Here is a 26,511-nt window from a genome sequence, read left to right as displayed (position 1 = left end):
ATAGACTCTCAAATATATAGTAGTTTAAAATATATATTCAGAATGTATAAATACAGATCTGAGCATGGCAAAACAAGGAGCAATGGTCTCAAGTTACTGTGGGGGAGGTCTAGGTTGGATATTAGGAAAAATTATTTTACTAGGAGGGTGGTGAAGCACGGGAATGGATTACCTAGGGAGGTAGTGGAATCTCCATCCCTAAAGATTTTTAAGTCCTGGTTTGACAAAGCCCTGGCTGGGATGACTTAGTTGGGATTGGTCCTGCTTTGGGCAGGAGGTTGGACTCAATGACTTTCTGAGGTCTCTTCCAGCCTTAGGATTCTAAGATTGCTCATTTACACAAGGTTTAAAGATATCCTGCTTGTTCTAAGACCAATGCATCTCTCAAACATGTCATTCTATGGGAGCTTCAGTGGATGTCATTTAAAAAAAAAAAAAAAAAACATGAGCTACCATAGTTATTGCCATTATTTCCCATTTTCTCAAATTTTCTCAAACTGCAATTTCTCAAATAGCATTGTGTGTTAACTGCTACCTATGCCTTTGATGAATAATTAGATGAGATCACAGGAATCAGTGTGGAATAAGAATCTGGATAAAATAGAACATAAGAATGACTTTTCATTTTAAGCGTAGTAACAAGTTAATGAAAGCACTAGCCCATTAGTGCTGCAATCAGAAACCAAATTTGCTTGTGCCATGAGTGGCTTCACCTCATTCAAGTAAACAGTTGTGCTCTCTTTCTAAAACCAACAAATAATTTGGCTCCTGGATTCAAGCCCAAGCAACAGCCAGGTGGTAAAATATCAGAGTTTCGATTTTGTTCCTAACAGACATTTGTCTATGTCACAAAAACTCTGTAACTGAGACAGCCTATGCTCAAAAGTATTTCCAGACAACAGAGATAGTGATGTTACATATTCAGATGACTTAGCTGTGAAATTTCACAGACAGTCTGATGATAATTCTTAATTATGGCATGTCGAGTCTGGTAAGAGAAAGCTATACGTTGTCTCTGTGGGTGTCATAGAAGGTTTATTGGATAGAGTGGGATATTCCATTTCAGAATCTGGAGATGTAGGCATTTGATGAAACCCCAAGAGAACACAGAATTGCCTTGAATCTCTCCCCTGCAGCAAAGCTCTTGCTAAATGATGTGGTGACAGATCATTTCAGGCAGAAGGAGGCACAGTTATTCCCTCTTTCCTTAACATTTTGCTTTAGTTATCAAGACCTAAAATCAGCACAAATATCCATGGGGTTTAAGGCTTTGCACTGAAGGAAAATGACTACAGAGCTGTACTACTATATACACAGACAGTGTTCTCTAGTTTTTAGACACAGCCTGGGTTTAGTGTATCAAATAGTCTACAAGAAATAACACCATTCTGCAGCATTTAAGTTTGCAAGGTCAGCCAGCAAATATCTGGGGACTATCTTTCATAAAAAACCAAATGGAAAATTAGGTAGCATTTTCTCAGGTCCTGTGAGCTCTTAAAAATTGTTTTACTTAGGGACCTGTATCACTCCTAGTTGTAGAGAAAATTATAGTGCCAATTTCATCCCAATACTATACAAATAGACACAAAAAGCAAGTCCCTGGAACTAGATCTATGTTATCTAGCTGAGCAGACTAAATTCAATAAAATTGAAGTAGCTCAAGAGTATTTGAGTTATTATATACCCCACCTGTAACCACATTCTTGAAAGAAATGCTGAAAAGTAATGTAAGTGTAAAGAGTTGTGAGTATTTTTTTAAAGGATTAAAAATTAAGAATAGTACATGGAGAAGTGAAGTAGGGGAATTAATGGTACTGAATATCAAGAGCTCCTCAGAAGTATTCTTGCTCAGATCTCTAATACATAAGGATAGTCTTATGGTGAAGCACTGAAGTGGCATTTAGGGGCATTCGTGAGATCTGGGTTACTTTTTCAGCTCTGTCACAATTCCTCTGTGATATTCGGCTTGTCAATTAATTTCTATGACCCACTTCATCTTTAAGGGGGATATATTTCAGTTCTCCCATCCTTTGTCTATTCAGATTCAAAGCTGTTCAGGATAAACTTTTACCTTGTGTTTGTGCAGCCCCTAACACAATGGTGCTCTGATTCTGGGATGCTAATTGCAAAACGAATAATTAGCAATAATAACCATAGCAACGTAGAGCTCAAAGGAACCTTAACAGGCTGTCTAGTCCAATGCCCCACACTGAGGTAGGATGAAATATACCATTCCTGGCAGGTGTTTACCTAACCTGTTAAGACCCTCAAAGAACAGGGATTACACAACCTCTCTAGAAAGATTGTTCTAGTACTTAACTATTTGTATAGTTAGTTTTCCCTACTATCTACTCTAAATTTCTCTTACTACAGTATAAGCCCATTACTTCTTGTATACTAAATGACTTGGAGACCAGTATTCATCCTTTTTATAACAGTGCTTACTTTATTGAATAGGTGTCAGGGTCCCTTCTTTTTTCAAGACTAAGCATACCCAATTTTTTTTTACCCTTTCCTCATAGGTCAGGTTTTCTGAACCCTTTTACCATTGTTGCTTTTCTCCTCTAGACTCCGGGAAAGATGTGAACAAACTTGAAAAAGCATGGCAGTCAGAAATGGACACAGTACTCCAGCTGAGGCTAATGAGTGCCAGATAGAGGGGGAGAATTATCTTCCTTATCTTAAATACAAGATTCCTATTAATACATACCATAATGGTATCAGCCTTTTCTGCAACTGCTGACTCAGTCAGTTGTAATCTAATATAACCCTAAGAACCTTTTCAAAAGTACTACTCCCTAGCCAGTTATTCTCCATTTCATACTTGTTCATTTAATGTTTCCTTCCATAGTGTAATACTTTGCACTTCTCTTTAATGCATTTCATCTTGTTGATTTCAAGCCAATTTGCAGAGGTAATTTTGAATTCTAATCCTGTCCTTTCAAGCACTTGCAGTCCCCTTCCAACTGGTTTCTATCTACAGGCTTTACAAGTATATTCTCCACTCCATTATCCAAGTCACTAGAGGAAAATATTGACCAGGACTGCACTCCGAACAGATCCCTGTAGGACCCCACCAGATATGTGCATCTAGTTTAACAGCAAGCAAAGATAACTGTTCTTTGAGTAGGGCCTTTCAGTCATTTTTGCATCTACCTTATAGCAATTTTATCTAGAACACATTTTGCATATGAGACTGTCACAAGGAACTAATCAAGATATAATCACATCTACTAATCCCTCAGGCCAGTGACCCTGTGAAGGCAGGAAATTAGGTTGATTTGGCATGGTATGTCCTTGACAAACCCATGTTGGCTATTTTTTTATAAATCTATTACCCTATTGGTGCTTACAAGCTGATTGTTTAATGATTTGTTCCAGAATCTTTCCAGGTATCAAAATTAAATTGACTGCTCTATAATTCCTTCTCCTCCCCCCAATCCTGACTTCACCCATCCTCCATGAGCTCTCTAAGATAAATCACTAACAGTTCTGAGTTTGCTTCAGCTAGGTCCTTCAGTTCTCCAGGATTAATTTTCATTTCTGCCAGCTTGAATACATCAGATTTAATTATTCTTTAAGCTGTCCCTTTTCCCTTATTACCAATTCTTCAAGTTTTCTGTCTTCGAAACAAAAAGCAAATTGCAGTGTCCATAATAGACACGTGGCCACTTTTAAATATATTTTTTTCCTAGCAAATATCACATATTTAACAAGGTTACTTTCTAAATTACAAACAATGGGACATTATTGTAGCTAATACACCCTTGTGTAGTAAAGGCAAATGCTAAATTTTTAGAGTGGTGACCATTCTGAAGCTGGATTATATGGTTTTCCATCTACATGCAACAAACATAGTGGTACGATGCTTCCACTGGTTACAGGCAACTTGGGGTTGGGGAGATTCCCTCTTGATTCCTTCTTTTAAGCATAACTACCACGTACTCTCATGAGTGATGTCAAAACTAAAAAGTCTTTTTAATGGTCACCATTAAATATTAAACATTTGCCAACCATCACCATAGTGCTTCTCCTGCCTGCAGAATAGGAAACGAACAAGACACAATAGATCAGTTAAAAGAAAGAATGAATATTTAAACCATCAGCATATTGTGAGTACTGCTCAGCTCCTTTTCCATTTTCTTCCTATGGAAACAGCACAACTAACTCCCATGCGTCTTTTGAAAAAAGCAGATGGCCAAATATATATATGTTATCTATATTTTGTGAGTTCTCAGAAGATTGTCTGTACAGACATTTTCTTGTCACCAGCATGGACTCATGATGGCCTGAAACATATTTGCAGCCGAAACGAAAAAGATTCTTATACCACTCCTGCAATGGTTTCCAGAAGTATAACACGGAACTCCTGTTTATGTTAATGGGTGTGTATCATGCCTCTTGGGATCAGGCTCAGTGTACATTCTTATTTATTAGCTTTTAGGTTTAAATTTGCGTGTGTCAGTTTAGCATCAGGAATCTATAACCAACTTTCCTGGCTTCAGAGCTGAGTTACAGACTAACTGGAAAAACTTAAAAAACAACAACAAATAGTCTAGCAGCGCCATAAAGACTAACAAACATATAGATGGTATCATGAGCTTTCATGGGTACAACCCATTTCTTCAGACGAACAGAGTATTTTGGAACTGGACTTTTAATACTCCATTCATCCGAAGAAGTGGTTTATATCCATGAAAGCTCATGATACCGTTTACATGTTTTGTTAGTCTTCGAGGTGCTGCTAGACTATTTGTTGTTTAAGCTTTTCCAACTATACAGATGTCTTTTGCTTTGTGAAGTACTGCCTATTGATGGTGAAACTTGAACCTTTTGTTTGTCAGTTTCTACGATGTCAGCTTTTGTCTCTGCCTACATCATTACAATTTTTGAAGCTCCAAATTTGGATCTAAAGAACATGGTGTCAACATGCATGTTTCTCATAACAATCCCTTAATTAACCGCTTCTACAGAATGTTATGTGCAATCTTAGCCTCTGGTTATTAGGCTTGGAAGGATTAGATTAAATCAGTAAATGCTGGTAAACAACCATTTCATCATACACATTCAAACAGATGAAAAATAATTTCCATTCATGACCAAATTATACAGATAAGCAAAATAAGAAAAATGCTACTTGAGAATTTAGAGTATTATTTAAGGACATTTATGTTGTATTTTTAACATGACAGTTTTTGTTTAAACTTTTATAAAAAACTTAGTTTTAATTGTTGAATCTGAATGTGTATTATCAGGGCTCGATGACCTGCGGCGAGATCTACTCACCAGCCCTGCACCGCTCATGCATGCAGCGCCGGTGAACGGGGCGACCTGCTGAAATCTACTCACCACGGGCAAGTGGATATAGTGATTTGTCGAGCCCCGTGTATTATCAACTGTTTTGTCTAATTCCCTCATGATTTCCACCACTTTGAAAATTAAAAAAATAAATTTCACAACTAAAAGTTTAAATCAATAAAAATTTTAAGATGCTTTAAAATAGATATATCCTTCAAAATGTTAAAAGAAATAAAAAATCTAATTCTGCAAAGCCCACCAATATCATTCCAAATTACAAGCTTTGAAGGGCAGTTCAATGTTAAAGTGTCAAGTTCACATCCTATAAAATGTAGCTTTTGGAATATGTGCAAAACTATCGTGTATCACTACAAAGTGACATTGAATTATCAAGTAATATCTGTCAAGTAATATCTGGCAAGATACAGCAATTGAATTGGGTTCTGAACAAATTTGGTGTTAGTCCAACCTAAAGAAATCATCTGCTCTGACTGGTTATAAATTGTTTAGAGCAGTTGATCAGGCTATTCTTGCCAAAGTCAGTGTTCTGAAGTGCAGATTGAGACAATTTTGGCCAGGAAAACAAGCTTTAACTCCAGAATTAAGAAAACACAACACTAACACATTTTTACTCAGACAGTATTCAAATTATTGTATTGTGAAAGGGGGTTTGACGGCCAATAAAGTTTCAAGCTACACATGTAATCATTTTACTAGTGGATGATGTACCAAGTATGCTTAGGAAATGAATGTTTCTATTATGGAAAGATGTACCTTGGTCTATGTGATGGGGCATATCATATTCTTTATGAAAATATGCTTATGAACATGAAATACCTGGAATATGCTTCATGTGAGATCCTATCAGGAAGGTAATGATTTAGTATAATTGTGTTTCTCCTATTTGTATGCATGTATCATTTCTGTATCTGAAGTTAGGAATAGTGACTGTAGACCCGTGGTCACCAACCAGTAGATCGTGAGCTACCAGTAGATCTCAGGGGCTTTAAGAGTAGCTCTTGAGCCCTTTCTGAACTGCGCACCTGCACAGTACATTTACATTAGATTTCCTCATTTCAGGAGCAGCTACTCACTGAGCAACAACACAGGTGAGTAGCTGCGAGGAATGGTGGGAGCTGGGAGGTCAGGAGGGCTGAAACACCCCAGCCAGCTGACTGTGGCTTTCACAGCTGGAGCTAGGCACAGCCTCCCTGGGGATAGCAAGTGATGGAGAGGAGAAGAATAGAGAGGGCGGGGCTTCAAGGAAGGGGCGGGGCGGTAGATCTTGGCTTGGTCTGTCATTTAAAAAGTGATCTTGGGTGTAAAAAGGTTGGAGACCACTGCTGTAGACAGAGGTGACTCATGGTAGCAGTTGGAAGGTGCACCACCCTGTGCCCCCACCAAAATTGTATTTGTTCAATGGGGTATCCCAGCATGTCCCCTCCCCTCAGACGCCCCATTTGAAGATTTATCAATGTGTTCATGTTTGACAAAGCCTATTACCAGCCCACTGAGTACAACAATGAAGATGACAGACATAGAACTAATGGCCCCTTAGCAAGAGAAAATGAACTTTGTAAGAACTTGGTTTTCCTGTAAGTATCAGTCTGTAAGAAATGGTTATTGGCCCTGCAATGAATGACCTGTGACCATGTAACTTGATCCTGGAACCCATCTTGAAGTCTGTAAATTTCCATGAGAAGATGGGAGGGACTCAAATTTGGAACCAAGCATTCTTGCCTTATGCAAATTTTATTTAAGGTTGAGAAGTAAAGTAATCCTGGTCATCAGTTCTCCACAGGTATCCATCCAAGACGGCTGCATGTAATTAGTTTTAGTGTATTAAACTCAGATTTTATTTCTCTCAGTTACTTGCTTTGTTCTATAGTGATAGAAATGTAGCCGTGTTTGTCCTGCATTTTGCTTCAGCTACCCCAGACTATGTAGCACTTTAAAGACTAACAAGATGGTTTATTAGATGATGAGCTTTCGTGGGCCAGACCCACTTCCTCAGATCAAATAGTGGAAGAAAGTAGTCACAACCATATATACCAAAGGATATCCTTTGGTATATATGGTTGTGACTACTTTCTTCCACTATTTGATCTGAGGAAGTGGGTCTGGCCCACGAAAGCTCATCATCTAATAAACCATCTTGTTAGTCTTTAAAGTGCTACACTGTCCTGCATTTTGCTTGCTTTGTTCTGTCTGCTATTTCTTATGGCCACTTAAATCCTACCTTTTACTTTTAACAAAATCACTTTAGTTTATTAATCAATTCAGTGTAAATGGTTGTTACCTGTGGGGGAGGGGCAAGGAGTCGGTGCATCTCTTTTTTTACATTGAAAAAAGGGCACATTTACATGAGCTTACTCTGTAAGCTAGTCCATATAGCGCAAGGCAAATTTATCTGGAGTTAGCTCCCACAAAGTTGTGTACTTAAGTGCTAGGAAATGGTCTCATGCTGTCCTGCTTTCAGAGAGCGTCTGCGGCCTCCGGAGCATAGCCCTGACTGCGTGTCTCATTTGAAGCAGGGTAGAGAGCTTGGCTCAGCAAGGCAGGGTTACGGGATGCCCAGGCTGTCAGAGAAAGCAGGCTCAGTGGTGTCTCAGCACATCCAAAACAGCCCCCAGGAGGCTCTGCCCCATCACAGGATAGAGTCGTGCTGTTTGTTTAATCCAAATGGCCATTTCAGAGGAAATGGCTAAAAGACACAGAGTCAAGTTTTATCAGAAGTGAAGTCATTCAGTTATTACTAACTTAGCTGGCCACCAATTTTCAAGCATATAAAGAGGAAGCAGCACTGTTGTTTGGTTGGGTGTACCAAGTAACACCGTGTGAGACACGAGATTGTGAGATGGACCATCTATGGAAGAAGGGGGTGACTTTCTGGGCATTTCCTGTTTTCTTCCACACCTGGAAGCTTACCCAAAAGGAACTACAAAACCCTAAAAGAGATTAGTTTCTACATGCCCCCCCTTCCCCCCAGATGTGACACAAACCTGATATTAGAACTAGACCGAAGCAAGAAGCAAATTTAATATGGAGACCCAATGGAGCAATGAATAACCACTCTCACTGCAGGGGGAGAGGGATTATGAGACATCTGCCAAGGAATCATAGGTGGTTCTTCTCCAGCCTCCACACTTAGGCTACGTCTAGACTGCAAGCCTCTCTCGAAAGAGGCTTTTTTGAAAGATACTTTTGAAAAAGCCTCTTTCAAAAAAGAGCATCTAGACTGCAAGCAGTACTTTCGAAAAAGCAAGTCGCTTTTTCGAAAGAGAGCACCCAGGCAGTCTGGATGCTCTCTTTCGAAAAAGCCCTGTTTGCATTCAAGAACGCCTTTTTTTGAAAGAGCACTTTCGAAAAAAGGCATTCTTCCTCGTGAAATGAGGTTTTCCACCGTCGAAAGAAAAGCCGCATTCTTTCGATTTAATTTCGAAAGAACGCGGCTGTAGTCTAGACGCAGGTGAAGTTTTTTAGAAAAAAAGGCTACATTTTTCGGAAAAACCCTCGAGTCTGGACACAGCCTCGTTGTTTTCCATGCTCTATTCACCCTGCTGAAGCAAAAGTTACCTTCTGAGAATGTCAGCTGCTCCCCTGGCTTCATATTTCCCTCCACAGCAGGGTTTAAACTCATGAATATCACTTTCAACAGGCTGATGTCCTTCCGCACAGCTTGATTCTCACCCTGCTGCCGTTGGGGATTTATTTAATTATAATGCACCCATCCACAGCTCTGTGCACATTATGCTCTGTGAACTCAGCCTGGTTCTGCCAACCCTCAATCTTCGTGCTATTTTTACTCTGCTGCCTATGCCTAGAATGACGTCTCTGCAATACACCAACCAATCTTACTCTGTTCCTTCAAGTCCCTCTTATAAATTCACGTCTTCCACCTACCCTGGCATCACTAACCACCTACCCTTGTTCCTACCTCACTGTATCATTCTGCAGTTGCACACATAGAGCAAACAGAAAATTTTAAAATACCCTTGGTTGTGCTTCTGAAAGGGTGTGTTGAAAAAGCGATCATACAGTTAAATTAGGTTTCATCCCTTTTCTTCCACCTGAAAACACTGGGTTTTATTATGCACTTCCATGTCGTCTTAGCCAGACACTAGCACCTTGCATAATGGATGTAAAAGCTTAGCAAAACAGATCTCTCCCCTCCCTTTGCGGATAGTATTTTGCACTCACTCTGCACAGATAAACATGAGTACGCAGCGTGCAAGGCAAGAGAGAGTCAGGTCACCCAAGTTTATTTTTTTATATTGAAACTAATCTCTTTGAAGAGGAGACCTGTTGTTCTACAGGTCTTTAAAGTTCCCTTGAATTTGCTTCCTTGTTCAAGCCCTTTCCCTTTCTTTGCCTTGAGGCTTAGCTAAGGCTCATCTCACATTAGCTCCGCCAGGCCTTGAAATAAAATGAATTAAGATGCATGTTCCTCCTCTTTGGCGCAGAATCCACCCCTTGTGAATGTCATATGCCCTTCATCTTCTGTCCCTTCCAATTCTCTTTAACAAGCATGTTCCCCTTTCTAAGTTCCTTCCTCCATTTCTCCCTCTACCGAGTACTGTCTCCCTTACTTCAGTGTCCCACTTAAGCTGCCTTCATGCTGCCCTTCAGGTTTATAAGAGAGAAGGGTTCCTGCTGGACTGTGTAAAGTAGGAGAGGGACAGTTTCCTAGAAACATGAAGCAAGGATAGCCTTCCTTTTTTCAGTTACCTGCTAGCTCAGCAGATGGCTTGCTGGAGGCAGAAACAAGACAACTTCTATAATGTTGCCTAAAATACCCTGGGTATCAGGGCTTTAGGGAGTTATGGAAGAAATGTCTCCCACAAAAGAGGAACCAGGAGGAGCCAGAGATGAATGGTTGGAATGAGTCTAGCCAGAAGGGTAAAAGATCAACGTTCTACAAGCTACAAGAACCTGTTTTCACGAGGAGTGACAAACACCCCCATCATTGGCAATCATGCCACTTCTGGCTCAAACAAAATTTAAAAGTGGATTTTTAAAGTCCCGCCCTCCTTTTTGTGGTAGGGGGAGGAGTCAATCTCTGGGCTTAGTTTGTTCCATAACAAGGACTGGGCCAGTTACAAAATTCAAAGCTACATTTTGAATGAGCTTCTGATCAACATGATTCACCCAAATGCAGGACGTGATGGGTTTAGTCACAGAGATCCTCATGTGCTGAAACACCACTGAGCCAACCTTCCTGCCTTTCTGGGCCCCCCTTTCACTTGGTCTTGCTGAGCCAGGCCCTCTAGTCTCTGCCAGCCTGACACAGAATTTGGGTCACAGCCCTATACAAAGTAATACACTGAGATCAGCTCAGCTCTGGGAAGACTTAGTCAAAGGGACCTGGTGCATCTCAGTTAGACCAAAACCCCCAAATAAAATTGTATACAAAACAAGCTCATATTGTCCACTCTCTTACATTAGGGGTGTGTCTAGACTACATGCCTCCTTCGACGGAGGCATGTAGATTAGCCAGATCGGAAGAGGGAAATGAAGCCGCGATTAAAATAATCGCGGCTTCATTTAAATTTAAATGGCTGCCCCGATCTGCCGATCAGCTGTTTGTCGGCAGATCGGGGCAGTCTGGACGCGACGCGCCGACAAAGAAGCCTTTCTTCATCGGCACAGGTAAGCCTCGTGAAACCAGGTTTACCTGTGCCGATGAAGAAAGGCTTCTTTGTCGGCGCATCGCGTCCAGACTGCCCCGATCTGCCGACAAACAGCTGATCGGCAGATCGGGGCAGCCATTTAAATTTAAATGAAGCCGCGATTATTTTAATCGCGGCTTCATTTCCCTCTTCCGATCTGGCTAATCTACATGCCTCCGTCGAAGGAGGCATGTAGTCTAGACACACCCAAAGAGACAGCTGCTTGGGCCCCCAGGTAACAATTTTTATGAAGTATAAAAAATAGGATTTAAGCAGTTGCAAGTAATAGAACAAAGTCAGTCACTAAGCAAAATAAAACAAAACATGGCAGCTAAACTTAATACACTAAGAAACTTGTTACCTTACCCTTACAGTAGTTCTAAACATATTTTTTCAGGGGCTGGAAAGTCACCCAGTCTAGGCCTGATGCTTTTCCTTTGTGTCTTATGCCAGGTCTACACTGTGGGGGGGAAGGTCAGCTTAAGGTACGCCACTCCAGCTACATAAATAATGTAGCCAGAGTCAACGTGCCTTATGCCAAGCTTGACACCATCTCCACACTGAGAGATTGATGGGAGAAATGCTCCTGGTGGCTTCCCTTTCTCCTCACGACTTCCCTTATTCCCCACTAAATCGAACGCAGAGGGTGCCCCCATATGTGCTAGTAGTCCTCACAGTACTCCAATGGGGCCACCTTCAGTGTTCAATTTAGTGAGTCTTTACTAGACCCACTAAATTGAACCCCGGAAAAATCAACTGCCAGAGCGTCGATACCTCAGTACAGCCTTAGATGTTTCTAGGAGTCATGTTGGGTGCCAAGAAGGGGTGTCCTGACATCTGTCAATAGCATTGGCAATGGATGAAGGTAGGGATGAGGGAGGCAAGCCCCCAGCTCTATGCCTTCTACCCAGACTCTACCCTCCCCGGGAGCCTGTCCCCACCCCCACAGTGCCATGGGGAGAGCGGGCTGTGCATGCCCCCAGCTTCCCCAGCCCCATGGGAAGGGTGGACTGCCCCCCAGCCTCCCTGGCCCAAGAACACTGGGAGGGCAAATACTCAGGGGCAGCAACACTCCACCCCCAGTATACCTACAGTAGATGTTCTGGGAGTGGAGGTTGGGTTGGGCCAGGCTAGCAGTTTGGGAAGGCAATGCCTTGCCCCACTTATTATACCCATTGCCCTGGGAAATAGCCCCCTTAGTGGGCCTCCCGCCTTTATGTAGATTTTGCAAAAGGTGCAACTCCCTTGTGTTCAGTTCACACTTTCATTGGAAAAGTACAGCATCCAAGATGGGTCCCGGCATCAGATGACCTAAAACACATGTCCTTGTGGGGACTCTGAGCCTCTCCTACTGGCTGGCTTTTCACAGGAAAAACAAAGTAATTTACAAATAATTGTCCATTTCAATGAGCCATAAAGTTTCTGAAATAACCCTTAATGGCCCTCACTTAGCATGTCTAGATTAATAAAAAAGATTTATACTTCATATTTCTAATTTCAAATACAGGAATGATAACTGCACATAAGTGGAGAAATCATATTCAGATTATAACCTTTCAAATGATACCTTACAAGTAGTATTTTGCATAAAGCATTTTTCATGTATAATATACATATTCATACTCAGAAGCATATTTCCATAAAGAATACAAAATACACTGTCACACAGGGTTAGGTGTCTCAGAAACATTTCAAATAGATCAGAGCTAGGAAGCAGGTATGAATCCATCTCTAGTGAACCCAGAAATGGTAAGGCCTGGAAAAAGAGGTTGTTTGCATCAAATGGTGTGACAGCGCTACATCCCATCGAAATGGTTCATACCTTCCTTTCCTTTTTAAAGGTCTAAAAGGAAAGGCCTGCGTGTTCTCATGTTTATGAACTGTACAAAAAGCATTTTCCAGTTCCAAAAGGTGGTGACTGGCATCTCCTAGGCCACTCTCATCAAACCAGCCTATGACATTTGTCTTTCCTTTTAGATGTTTCATTCCAGGCCGCATTCACTGTGACCATCTGCTTATGGCTCAGTTGCAAAGCTGTTCTTTTTGCTGTCATATGCTCCTTTTCATATTTTTGTGGGAAATATTTTGACAAATTAATAGATACAATGGGCAAAGACAAGCAAAAACCAAGGAGAAACACAGTGTATAGGGAGGTAATCTTACTATGTTAAATATTCAAGTCACTATTTTGTGTGTGTTTGCACTGTGACTTTGAGGTACCTATTTCTTTATCTTACTGTAGCAACCAATTCACTGTTCTCTCTCATAATACAATGTGGCCCAATACATTCACTTTTGGAATCAGCTCAGGAAGAGAGCTTTTAAACATTATAACACAACACAAGCCCTTGGTCTACACTAGGGGATAAATTCAAATTAAGATACACTTCAGCTATGTTAATTGTATAGCTTAAGTTGAAGTATCCGGACTCAAATTTTGTTGCCGTCCACACTGCAGGAAGTTGAAGGGAGCACACTTTCCCTTACTCCTTATAGAAGTAGGACTACCGGCATTGACCAGAGTGCCCCGCTCAGTTCAAATTAGTGTGTTTCTTCACTAGACCCGCTAATTCAAACCCCAGAAGATAGATAATGGCTGCTTCGTGGCCCAGGGGAATAAAACTCTTCCCACACTACTCAGTGATGTCTTCTATCCTTGTTAAAAGCAAATAAATAAAAATGTTGCTGAAATAACTAAAAGTCCCTGACTGAATTAATCTGGTTTCCATGAAACCTACATAATATACAAGAGTTGCCATTTTTTTTCTTGTTGTACTCTTAGTTTCTGATCTACACTGCTGTTTCCTCTGAATTTTTACTGAGTACCAGCTAAGGGGTTTTGATTGTTTGTTTTTTAAAGACTGCATCATCTCTAGATTCTCTTTAATGGTAGTGCTGATGTATACTAGATGGAGAATGAACAGATTAAACTTTCCAATTGCCCTGCCTCCTTCCCAGACTAGTCCTGGGGTGATGTCCTCCAGATAAGTTGTACAGTACTTTAAAGCAATGAAACTCCTTCCTCTCTTGTTCAGGCTTTTGACCTTTGGCTCCTTGGCAAAGGCACTTGTATATGCCTTATGTTCAGTTCCTCAAAACATTTGTGAAACAAGAGCTCTGAGTTCAGGCAAAGAAGATTGAACTTAAAAAAAAACAAAAAACCCCCACAGTCCCTGAAGCTATCCACAGGAACACAGCAGAAAGCTGTGTTCATTTATCTCAGGGTAACAACTCCTAACACTGTGTAGAAGCTTCTTTAAAAAAAAAAAAAAAGAATAAATATTACAGTTGACTTTGGGAGCTTCAGAGGCCTATCTTCTCCTTCCCCCAAATTATAAAGAAAATAAATAACCACTGGAATGTCATTTAGTTTCAACTAACTTACCAACTTTTACTGATAAGATGCTATTGAGAAACTGTGGAATAGCAGAAGAAAGGGAGCATTTAGACATATCAGTGAGGTTATCTAGAAGTCACCTCACTACGAGAGAGCCAGTGACCATGCAAGGGGCTACTCTGCTAGACCAACAGATCCAATTCTGCCATGAGCCAGGCCAGATAGAAGTTGCACCTCCACTATCTTGGCACCTTTTTCAAAGGCACAAGAGTTCAGACTGATCTGTTGTCATTTGTCTTTCAGGCACTCTTGTCAATTTAATTTTCAAGGAACTCCAGACAAATGTGCTATTTATAAAAGGAGGTTAAAATCGTGGAGGCTGCTAGTTAGTGGAAGGCACAAAGCCTGCATCTGTAATATGAAAAGAGGTGTTCGTGGGCAGATGGGAGAATATATCATCTTCCTCTGAATGCTCACATACAGGCTATTGGCCTTTGACAGAATGCGGACAGGGAAACGCCACTAGAAAATATGTAGATAAATATGCCCAGGATGAGTTGTTACTGTCCATTTTTGATTGAGTGGCAGGTGGATACATAGTGCAATGCCATCTCTCTCCTCCCAGAGCCAGGCACTTTTTCCTCATCACTTTTTGATTAGATGACTAATGGCATCTCTGAAAACCCTTGTTGCTTTCCCAAGAATGCTAGTCCTGCCTTTTCTGCACATATTCAGAGTCTGGGGACAGGCGAGCACAAGTCCACCCCCATCTGAAGGCCCTTCTCACAGCTGCCGCAGAAGAGCTACTGTACACCCAGTTCTCAACTAGATTGGGGGGGGGAGCAAATGATTAAACAGGGATAGGAGTGAGTTCATGCACTTAAAAACCAGGGATCCAGAGGGAAACACTGAACAGAGAACCACTGACAGTGCCCATTGCTCCTCATAGGCATCCAGTGGACACAGCCCCTCTATCCCTGTGGGCATGGAGGCTCCTTACACAATATAACCCGAGTCATTTCACTGCACAAGGAGCCTCTCTGGGTACATTCCCCTGTGTAGATCTCCTCTCTTAGGCAGCCCCTTGTGCATCCATACCAGCAATCCCTACCTTGTGTAAGTCACAAGAGGAGCTGCTGCTATCTTCCATTTTGGAAACAGAAGCTATTTCATTGATCGCTTTCCTCCTCCTACCCACACTTCTGCCCAAGTACCTAGCCTGGTTACCAAGGCCAGGCATTAAGTTCTAGCCTTGCCCCATATCCATAAAATGCATAGCTCCATAGGCTGCTTGCAGCACTAAAGTCAAACTGTAGCTACCAGACTAGCAATCAGTGTCTCAGCAAAAGAGGCTAGTAGAATCACTTCCTATTCTCTGCATGTTTCCATCTTGGCTCTCTAAAGCAGCAGCTCTGCACAGCAAAAACAATGGGTAGTCCTGTGCCACTTTAAAGACTAACAGATTTATTTGGGCATATGTTTTCGTGGGCAAAAATCCACTTTGTCAGATGCATGGAGTGGAAAATTGTTTTGTGGAGGCAGCCTAACACGGCTTCCCCTCTGATACTTGTCTGGACAGCTAACTTATTAAAGTAGAGAGGGTTGTGACAGGTGAAGCAAAATGCCATCAGAGATGTCAGGCTTTGCAGATGGATTCATAGCCAGCAGTCATTAGAAAATGGAGGTTTGAGAAGCAAGAGAGAAACAAAGTGATGTGGACACGATTTCTGTGGAAGGAGAGACAGGAGAAAAGCGAGGAGACAGTCGGTGCACTTAGCATGGTAGCTTCCTGTGATTCCCATAAAGGAACAATGCAAACCATAGTTAATGTACTAATGGCACCATTTTAAATCCATTTTCTACCTCCATTTCTGCATGATGGGGCAGGAATCTGCCAATCTATATTATAAGGCACATTCTCTGACCAAAATAGCTGGGACAGAGATCCACCATCAGGGAGAGGAATTATGCAAACTCTATGAAGAACCTTTGTAGGATCTAGAAAAAAAAGAAGGACCATGGAATGATCATCTACAAAGCAGTGGATACCCAGAATGGGAATAGTCCCTTGGAATCCTACCCCCTTATCCTTTCCACCATATAGTGCTGCTGCCAAGGGGGTCCACACCATATAGACAAAACCGGGATTTACCTCTGCTTGAATACACACAAAGGGACAAAGGGGTGGCTTTAACCAATGCCCTTTGAGGTGGAGAGGCACTATGCAGCAGAAGCTCTTGGAGGCATTATTCATGAAGTGAAATATCAGCTATGGACACTTTCCATTCATTTCAGTGGGAGCAGGATTTTTTCCAAACCTTCTGGAAACCCTGAGGGAGCATTGCCCCCTCCTCGAGCCTGTGCTCCACGTTCTCAGGGCCAGAACAAGGTGCTGGGCTGGCCTGGCTGCACTGCCAGCATCCCCATCTTATGGTGTTCAAGGAGTACATGAATGGATGTGATCCTTGGTTTCTGTTCATGGACATGAGATGAGGGGAGGGAGCTGGAGGGGTGGGAGCTGGAAGGTAGACAGATTTTTAAGGCATCCTCTCCCCCATCTCTTAGGCCAGGCCAGTCTGACCACATGAGAGGCTAGTTGTACGTCCATCACTCCCTCATCTGGCCCAAGTAATCTTATTTGTTTGAAGAGTCTAATTAAAGGGAACAATTTATCATCCTCTTTAAATGAATAAATCCTATTTAAAGCAATTGCGATACAAACCTGTGGGATCGAGGTTGTTGAAAGGGCACCGTGAAAGCTAGCAGGCCTCAAAATTAGACCTACCAGTGGTGTTTTGGTTTGTGGAATCAGCACTGCACAGTCCCTCCACTCCTCTTTGTTCTTACAAGGACATGCAGAGGAGTTAAATCTGACAGAATTTTGATCACCAACAACAGCAGAGAACAGGAGTCATATATTTCATACCCTGCCTGTTCACCGGATGGGAGCAGAAAGGCAGAGTACATAGCTGGCGTGTTACGCCCGAGAATGCTGAGGAAGCCCAGGGCCGGCCCACAAGATTTTGGCACCTGAGGCAGGGAGCTCAAATGATGCTCCCACACCCCCTCACTTGGGCCAAAACTTTGAAAGGTCTCAATTCTGCCTTCTTCCTGTTCTACTCCTCTCATGGCACTACACCATCTCTGTGCATCAAGAGCAAAGAGAATACATATGCACCAGCAGCAGACAATTTTCTACACTCTGAGTCCTAGTGGCCCTCCCCCCCAGTCTGGCACGTGAGGCGGCCGCCTCATGGTAAGGCCAGCCCTGAGGAAGCTGGTACTATATTAGCAGCTGAGAAAGTGAGATGCTGTATCACCGTCATTATGACTGTGAGTGAGTAAAACTGAGAGAGGGTTCTCCCCCCCCTTACACACACACACACACACACACACACACACACAGATTTTTAAGGTAGTTTATATATTGTCCATACTGACAGGCTCAATCGCCACATATGGTGTTAGAGACTCAAGATCCATAAAACATGTGTTTTAAAAAACAGGCACTGGATTATGCACTACTAAATAAAGGTCTAAGCCAGGGGGTCTCAAACTCCTGGCCCACGGGTCACCCACCTCCAGAGCAATTGTGCAATCTGGCCCAGGAGTCCTGGGGGGCAGGGACTTGTCCATTACTAGCCCCCAAGCTCCACCCTTTCCTACCACCATCCCCACCCTCTCTCTCCCATTGCACCCACCCTACAGGATATGGTTTCGGGATCACTGGGGAGGGTGGCTGGCGCCACTCAGGCCCACCCACACTCCCCATGGCATCAGAAGCTAACAGACACTGCAGATAAAAGAATATTTTATGTAACTGAGACTCCATAATCCTATATCCATTTGAGCGTGTTTATTTTTTCCAAATCTTTCTTTAATCCACATCTAGAGTGCCACAGCTGTGCAAAGACATTATAAATAAAATCAAAGTTAAAATGTCTAAGCCATAGAGCAGCCCACTCAGACATTTTACACAGACATTTTACACACACACACACACACACACACACACACAGGTCTGGGTAGGGCTTGATGAGGCAGTGTTACTGCACAGCTTTCTATCTAGCAACTACTATACCTGCCTTGTTTTCATGTAAGTGTAACATCAGGACAGCATTAAAGAGACTATAAAGCAAATGGACTTCACTGCAATTGCTGCATCTGCTTGGCTGCACCACCTCCTACCCCACCATCTCAGAGCTATGCTGTTTATTTCCTCACCCGGGAGTATAACTTACATTTATTAGTTCCAAATCAGTTACCACGACCTGCAGTCCTTGCTACCTTCAAGTCTCTTTGCTGCTCAATTCTATCCTCTTGGGTGTTGGCTCCTCCTCCAGTTTTGATGCGATTGACAAGTTTGTTCACAACTTAAATTGTACAAAAAAGAACGGAGAGAAAACAAGAAAGCAGGCATGCAGGGTGCCAAAAGCACCTTACTATATTAGATCAGCTCATCAAAAAAAAAAAAAAAAAAATCATAATACAACTGATGCAGCTACAATTACTAGAAAGCACCACAACCTGAAGATGCTTTCCTATATTGACCAAAACAGGTCCACAAAGCACAGCTTTCGATATGCTGAATGGTGTGAGAGATACTGAATTAATTATAGTACGGATTAATCTGCACCTAAAAGTTACACCCACCTATCAACTTTGCTAAAGTATGTGAAAAATATCATGTCCTATGCAAACTAAACCCTGTTATAGATGTAGCTAGGTCAACAGAAGACTTCACTCAGTAACTACCACCTCGAGAGGATAGATTTACTGCAGGAATAGGAAACCCCTTTCAGTCACAGTAGTGTCTATACTGCTCAAGCAGCAGTTCTACAGTGGCACTTTTACCACAGACCCAGCCAAAGCTGGATGGTGGTGAGCACCTCTGTGTGCCAAAGGTGATCTATCTCAGGTATCAATGCCCCATTGACAGACTGTGCAGATTATTTTAAAAAATTCAATTTGATTGCTAGCAGAACTAATTTGTGGAGCGGAGGGCTGAAAGAGGAGCAGTAGAGCCTTTCTTTGCATTGATTAGACAAATATGTATGTGTTTACTCTTATTAAATTTAATCTTTGAATCTGAGGTGTCAAGGCTATTCCCCACTCTTGCACTTTGGCTATGTCTACAGAGCAACATTATTTTTAAATAACTAGCATTATTTCGAAATAACATAGTCCGCATCTACACAGCCAGCAGTTATTTTGACTGTCAAAATACTGTTAAGCTGGAGGACTTCTTACTCTGACTCCTTTAACCCTCATTTTATGAGGAGCAAGGGAAGTTGGAGGAAGAGTGCTCCATTTCAATATAAGTGCCGTGTAGACAGCACCAAAACTTGAAATAAGCTATTTTGAAATAAGCTACACAAGTGACGTAGCTCAATTTGTGTAGCTTATTTTGAGTTAAGCCTTGTAGTGTAGATGAGCCCTTTGAGAACCCACAAAAGACTTTCAGAATACCCTGCTACTGAAGACTTGTATTAATACTCTGAGATCACAGATTCCATGGCCTTGGTTTTGTATCACTGCCACTACCCAAATGCAAAAACCCTTTTGAGAATCCAGGAAGGTGCACTTGGAAATGCCTTCCTGTGCAGGTACCCTCAATCTCCTTTAACTCCTCCTCTGGAGAGAGCTTGAAAACCCAGGTATTGTTATGAACTGAAAATGGAACTTCGATTTCTCTTGGTAATTTGTCTGTGATCTTAGGCACAGGCACACAGAACCTCCTGCCTTCTAAAAGATAAGTATCAGATCATAGTCTTAAAAGGACACTTTTTATTAAAGAAAACACATTTGGTGAAACATTGCTTGGTTGCTAGGTGTTAGAGAAACTGAAAAAAGGATTAAATGCACTGAATTGCTTTCCTGGGATTCAACTTGGAAAGTTATAGAGTAAGGGGGTAGTTACATGTGATCAGCACAGAGAAGTCCAACAGACATAAAAATAAAGAAAATAGTCTGATCACATCTGGCTAAACTTTCCCTGTTTTACTCACATCTCTGTAGTTTCAAGATTTCTCCCCTAGGCATGGATGTGATTGGATTCTCCTTGTCTGGCTCCCTGGCTTATTTCATGTCCTTCAAGAACTTTGTCTGCCACACACATGAAGAGGAAAGCTGCTGCCTCAAATTCAAAAAACCTACACACTGTTTTCATTGGCTCTCCTGGCCTCCTGCAAAGTCACTTCCAGCTTCCCTAATCATTCCTGAATACTCACTAAGGGCGCATCCACACTGCAGGGCTTAGCTCAATTTTGCGTATCTTATTTGGAGTTATGAAAATTGCATAGCTTATTTCGAAACTGGGAGCATCTACACAGCACTTATTTCGAAATAGAGCACTCTTCCTCCAACTTCCCTTACTCCTCGTACAATGAGGGTTATAGGAGTTGGAATAAGAAGTCCTCAAGCTCGACAGTATTTTGACACTTCAAAATAACTGCTGGCTGTTAAATGCAAACTAAGTTATTTCAAAATAACGCTAGTTATTTTGTTATAACATTGCTGCGTAGACATACCCTAAGACTCACTGTCTATGGTTTTAACTCTTACAGGCAAGGCAATTAAGGTTAGATATAAAGAGTTAACTACTTAGTTAACTGAATGGCTGGAACATCCAAAAAATAGTGTTACCTCTCCATTCACCACAGAAATCATAAGAATTGTTAGTCGCAGATTTGGAAAGGATCATTCTCTGTCTATTTAAGGAAGCACATAGGATTGTAACAAGGCTCGTGTTGAGACATCCGTGTCTCAATCTCACTGCAAGGTCTCTATTAGCAGAGCATCTGTTAGGATGATGATTACTGAGGGAACCGTGAAATCACAGCACAGACAGTTTTTCTTTCACCAATGATATGAATGATTGAAATGTAGCTCATAAAATTAATTTGAATGAGGGAACTAAGAGATTGAAGACTGGAGGCAAGATCAACAACCATATGATAATGCCAACATCCTAGCATGAATAAATAAAATAGTTACTAGTCTGCCTAGAACAAAAGGTAGTTTAAATCAAGGGCATCCATCCTCAACACTGAGTTCTTAGACACCCAGCTGAAGTTGCAAAGGATCACATGCTGTAACTTAATGGACTATATCCTCTGCTACAGTTTGTTTTGCTTGGCTGGGGACATGTGTGGAAAAAATAGCACTAAAATGTTTGTCATTTGGGGGTCCCTAATACTGGCAGCCTCATGTTACACCTAATTCACCCCATGATGCAATTTGGAGTAGCCTTGCATTACACCATTAGCTCATTTCAGCAGGCTTTGGGGACTCTTGTGCCTTAGATTGCTCGGGGGGTGGGGAAGGGATTGTGGAAATTAGGGACTGACAGATTACTGAAAAACTACAGCCACACTCCCTCTTAGATGTAGCACACTAGTGGCTGGGAATTCTTCCCTACACTGTGAATAACCCCAGGCCTAGGGGCCTGATTTGACAAGTTTCACCAGGAATAAGCCCTCCTCTGGGGGATATTCACTTCTACGAGGCACTATCAAAAGTGACCCATAGATCACTATAGGTTGACACTCTCTAGTTTGGCACCCCCAGAACCTGACTGGTTCTGAACCAGAGAATTTTCCAGACCATGGGAGGTCAATATTGTCTAGCAGTCTTACCAACACTTCCACTGTATACTAGGCTGTTAGACTTTTAGAGGAAAATTAGAACTAAATAAAAGCACAGAACACAAAACCAGGACTGGTGGCTGTAAACAAACTTTATAGGACTATGAGAAACGTGGCTACACCCATGAAAGATGGACATCCGGCTAACCAAAATCATCCCAGATGACAGACGTTTCCAAACCAGAGCATTCTGGACTAGAGAGGTTAGACCTTTAGTGTGAAAGATGCTATCTGACTTTTTATGCCTGCTGATTGAATGGAGAAAAGCAAACACACTGCTGATTGTAGGGAGGGAATAAATCTTAACTTGTCTAACTCTCAGATAGGACATAATCATGCTGACCAAGGAAGGAAGGAAAGGAGAAAGGGGAACTGAAGGAGGAATAAAATTGGGTGATGGAAATTCACCTATTATGTTGAACAATGTAAATTCCATCAGCATGAATGAGGACTTTAAATTATTATTTTCAAGGCCAATGACTGATGGGATCAGAATGAACTATGTGGCAATAATTTTTGATGAGTGGAAAGTGGTCAAGGGCCACACTCTTCTGTGATATTAAAGGAGGCGGTACAGGGTCAGAGATGGAGGTTGCATACAGAAGAGAACTTACAGGAGGGGATTGTGGTGCAGGAGGGGGGTTGGGTGGAGAAGGTTCTGACCTAGGACAGGGTATTGGGGTGCAGGAGAGGGCACAGGGTACACCCATACTCCCTCTTGTAAGAGAGGAATTTGACTGGGAGGATGGGTGTTGAGGGAATGCAGAGGTTTGGGTCATGGGGGAGGAGATTGAGATGAACGGTCTGGGAAGAGATATGGGTACAGGAGTGGGGGTGCAGAGGTTGTGTCCTGGGACAGTAGGGTACAAGCCCTGGGTGGGGGTGGGGGTGCAGAAGTGCAGGAGGGGGTACAGGGGTTTGAGATGTGACCTGGGGAAGAGATTGGGATGCAGAGTCCTGTAGGGTGGTATGGGTGCAGGAGCAGGACTGCAGAGGTTCTGAGTTGTGACCGGGGCAGAGATATGGGGCGGGGAAAGCAGAAGGCTGGGAGGGGGGGGCGAGAAAGAGCTGAGGTGCCAGAGGCTGGGAGGCACTTATCTTATATGGCTCCTGGCCAGATACCCAGAAGGTCCCTCAAGCAGACTCCCTGCCTCCCATGCCCCCTCATGCCACTCAAAGCAGCTGGCTGTAAGAGGCATGTGCTACTCTGAATGCTATGAGCCCTAAGGGTGCGGGTACTTTACGTGCTGTCCTCCCGTATGGTGCGGGCAGCTCCCATTGGCCAGTGTCCACAGATCAACCTCAAGCCAAAGTCCAGAAATAAAGCACTCAATTATCCATTAATACATCTACTACAAAAAAAGCCAGCCAACAATCTCAAATGTGATAAGTTGTAGGACAAGCAAATTGGCCTTGAGAGTAAGCAATGTGGGGTTAGCTAACTAAGAAAGTTTCAATTGTTCTGTAAGTAAGTATTCCATGTGTGGTACAGTGCATTTGTCATGAGTAGCTTTCACAAAATAATGCTAGTTCCATGCTTTAAAGTATTAACAATAAACTTCTTAGAGTAGCTTGGCTTTCACTTCCAGAAAGGAAAAAGCAGAATCAGCTGCTCGTGAGTGCCCAATGAAATTTTTCTGTCCAGAGCTGGCCATACATATGAAGTGAGCTTTATAATTAATGTGCTTGTCCTCCTCACTTCAGCCTTGTTCAAGCAATAAAAACAGTTACTTTAGCAAAGCTCTCTAATCATCACTTATCCTAGCCACGGGAATGGTGTAGATGAGGAAGTCAAAATGAAAAATTGTAGCTCAAATCCATAACTCAAGAAAATGCTTGTATCAAAACAGTTGCTTACAAGAATACACAATTACTTTGCTTCGCCCTGAAAACATTCACAAGGCAAGAGCATGCGTATCACTGCACAGGTATGCAAACCTTCCTCCTCTTGTGCTGAGATAGTCACAACTGGTGCCTGATTTATTGATTAAGTGTTACTCAGTTTCTAGTTTAACATTCTGTGGTTTAGCAGGTTCCTACTGCCTCTTGATCAGACACAGAATAAAACGACAACGAGAATCTGTGTGTATACCATAGACTCTCACATGTAGGAAAGACCTTTTTGAATCTGTAATACATTTTAGTTTTATTAGCACCATTAGCAGCACCACAAACACAGCACAGTAGATGAGGTAATATAATGTTGGAGACATTTAAAAGCAGGTTAGACAAATACCTGTCAGGGATGATATAGTTGGTGCTTGGTCCTGCCGCGAGTGCAGGGGACTGGACTTGATGATCTCTCGAGGTCCCTTCCAGTTCTAGTGTTCTATAATGATGCTCAAGGTATGGCCATGTACAGAAAGGTGCAGACATCACAACCTCTTCAAGAGGTCTGGAAGTAACTACACTCCCTGCAGGAGATTACATTGATTCAAATACAATAGGCCTGATTATTCACAGCCTTGTACAGATACCCTCCTCACCCCCGCTGCTCCCCACCTGTGAGTTCAGCTGTTAGCATTTGGATTTCCTAGACTTTTCTATCTCTTTTGCACAGCCTAAATGACTGCCCAAGAAGCACAGCAGTGGAGAATCAACACCAGTGCTCTCCTTGGAGTGGTACATTCACCCATTATGGGGTGCTGGTATAGAAGGCTCAGATTGTTTTGCATTTTGCAGGTACTGAAAGTATCTTTAAAACAAAACAAAAAGAAAAGATTGCTCATGTTGTCTAGAATTCTAAAGCAAGTCTTTGCAGGAATAAATGCACCCTGTGTGCTAATCAATTCCTACCCTTTTAACTGATGAATCTTATGTGCTACCCAAAGAAAATCAAAGGAGGGTATTTTTGATCAATACTCCTCTGTTAGTGTCAGATATAATCAAAGACTGTGAGCTTGCTGCATTACAGGAGTGTTGAGATTTAGGGACAGAGCAGATTAAATCAACTAGTCATTTGAAGTAGGAGGGCCATTGCTCAACATTTATATTGCTAACTGTAACTTCCCTCAGAGCAAAAATGATTTTTAATCAACCAGGGAAGAAAGCCACATTACTCTTCACATTTGGGTATTCACCTTGCACTTTGAGATGAGATTAGGTGAGATCAGACAAATCTATGAGTTCACAGATTGTTGTTGGACTGTCCTTTGAACAGAAATTGTTTTGAGTATTTTGTGCAAATAATGAGCAAGGTGTATTAGTGACTATGGGCAAGAATTTCTTTTACCAAGGCTCTTTTACACCACTGGTGGTATGAATTAAGTGGGTATAAGTTACATTTATAGTCACTTTGCATTACTAAAGTGGTGCAAAGGGCTCTTGTTATAAAGAAAAATAAGGTCTTAGGTCCTGCCCCAAAGAACTTCCTTCTTATATTGAAAATATAATTGAAAGTTATACCTTGCTATAGGTTAGGTGTAGCCACTATCTTACATGAAGAATAAATGTGAAAAAGCTGTTGTAAGCAAGTGGCATAAAACATGGGTACATAGATCTCTGTGTCCCCCCAGGGTACATTAGAGGGTACATAACTCATCTACATATTTGCTAGTTTAACAGACTACATAGCTTTTCTCAGAGAAGTCAGTACAAGCGAAAATTTCATATAGCTAATGATTTGTTTATATTGCTCTATACACTGAAATGTAAATACAACAGTTATATTCCAATAGATTTATTTTGTAATTATATGGTAAAATTCACAGTAAGCCATTTTTCAGTAATAGAATGCCCTGGCACTTGTATCTTTGGGTCTCATTTGGTAAACATGTAGCTTTTAAGCAAGGTGATACTTGGAGAACACAAGACAAATCAGATCCCTGAAAAGGGATACAGTAGTCTAGAAAGATTGAGAGCCAGGGGCTTACACAATACCCTAGTACCCCAAATACAGGCATAAGAAAAAGCTGAATCACATGGCCCAAAGGGCTTTCAATGCAAGGGCTGGGACTTCAGTGGAATTGTTTTGGGCTGTGTGTGAGAGGAAGACAGACACATGCACAGCACAAGCTGATGAAGCACCAGAGGAAACACAAGTAGCAAGAGAAAGCCAAGCAGACTGAAACAGGAGGCTAGTAATGTGGCCTTGAGAGAAAGGTAAGTGAAAGTTGTTTGGGTACGGACCACAGGTGCCAACTCCATACGTTCTCCAGGGCTGGAGCACCCATGGAAAAATTTAGCAGGTGCTTAGCACCCACCACCAGTCAGCTTCTCCTCTCACTTCGCAGCACCTCTTGCCCTCCTGCCAATCAACTCCTTCCCATCACCTACAGTGTGCCATAATCAGCTGTTTCACAACATGCAGGAGGCTCTGGGAGGAAGGAGGGAGGAGGAGTAGAGATGGGGCATGCTCATGGGAGGGGCTGAAAGAGCTGGGGCAGAGAATTTGGGAGAGAGTAGGGGGCTGAATAACTCTCCCCCTCTCCCCCGGTGGCCTCAACAAAGCTGGCACTTGTGGTACAGAATAACTGGCTGGAAAGAGGCTGGGAACAGCTAAGGAAAGGAACTGTTGCTGGTTCCTGCTGCATCCAGGGAAATGGGACCACGCACACTTTTG

General features: G+C 42.2%; 1 long non-coding RNA gene across 1 annotated transcript in view; it reads right to left on the bottom strand.

The window, feature by feature from the left end:
• Positions 1-24,595, bottom strand: part of LOC142827295 (uncharacterized) — a 55,429-nt gene extending 30,834 nt beyond the window's left edge. The window contains exons 1-2 of the long non-coding RNA XR_012901949.1: positions 24,187-24,595; positions 18,546-18,677 (exon numbers count right to left, since the gene is read on the bottom strand). This is a non-coding gene — a long non-coding RNA (uncharacterized LOC142827295). The remainder of the gene's footprint in view (positions 1-18,545; positions 18,678-24,186) is intronic.
• Positions 24,596-26,511: the final 1,916 nt, after the last annotated feature.

This window comes from Pelodiscus sinensis, chromosome 2 (genome assembly GCF_049634645.1).
Source record: "Pelodiscus sinensis isolate JC-2024 chromosome 2, ASM4963464v1, whole genome shotgun sequence".
In the NCBI taxonomy this organism is placed as follows: Eukaryota; Metazoa; Chordata; order Testudines; family Trionychidae; genus Pelodiscus; species Pelodiscus sinensis.
Note: the sequence above shows the minus strand (reverse complement) of the source record. Positions and strands in the feature narration are given on the sequence as shown.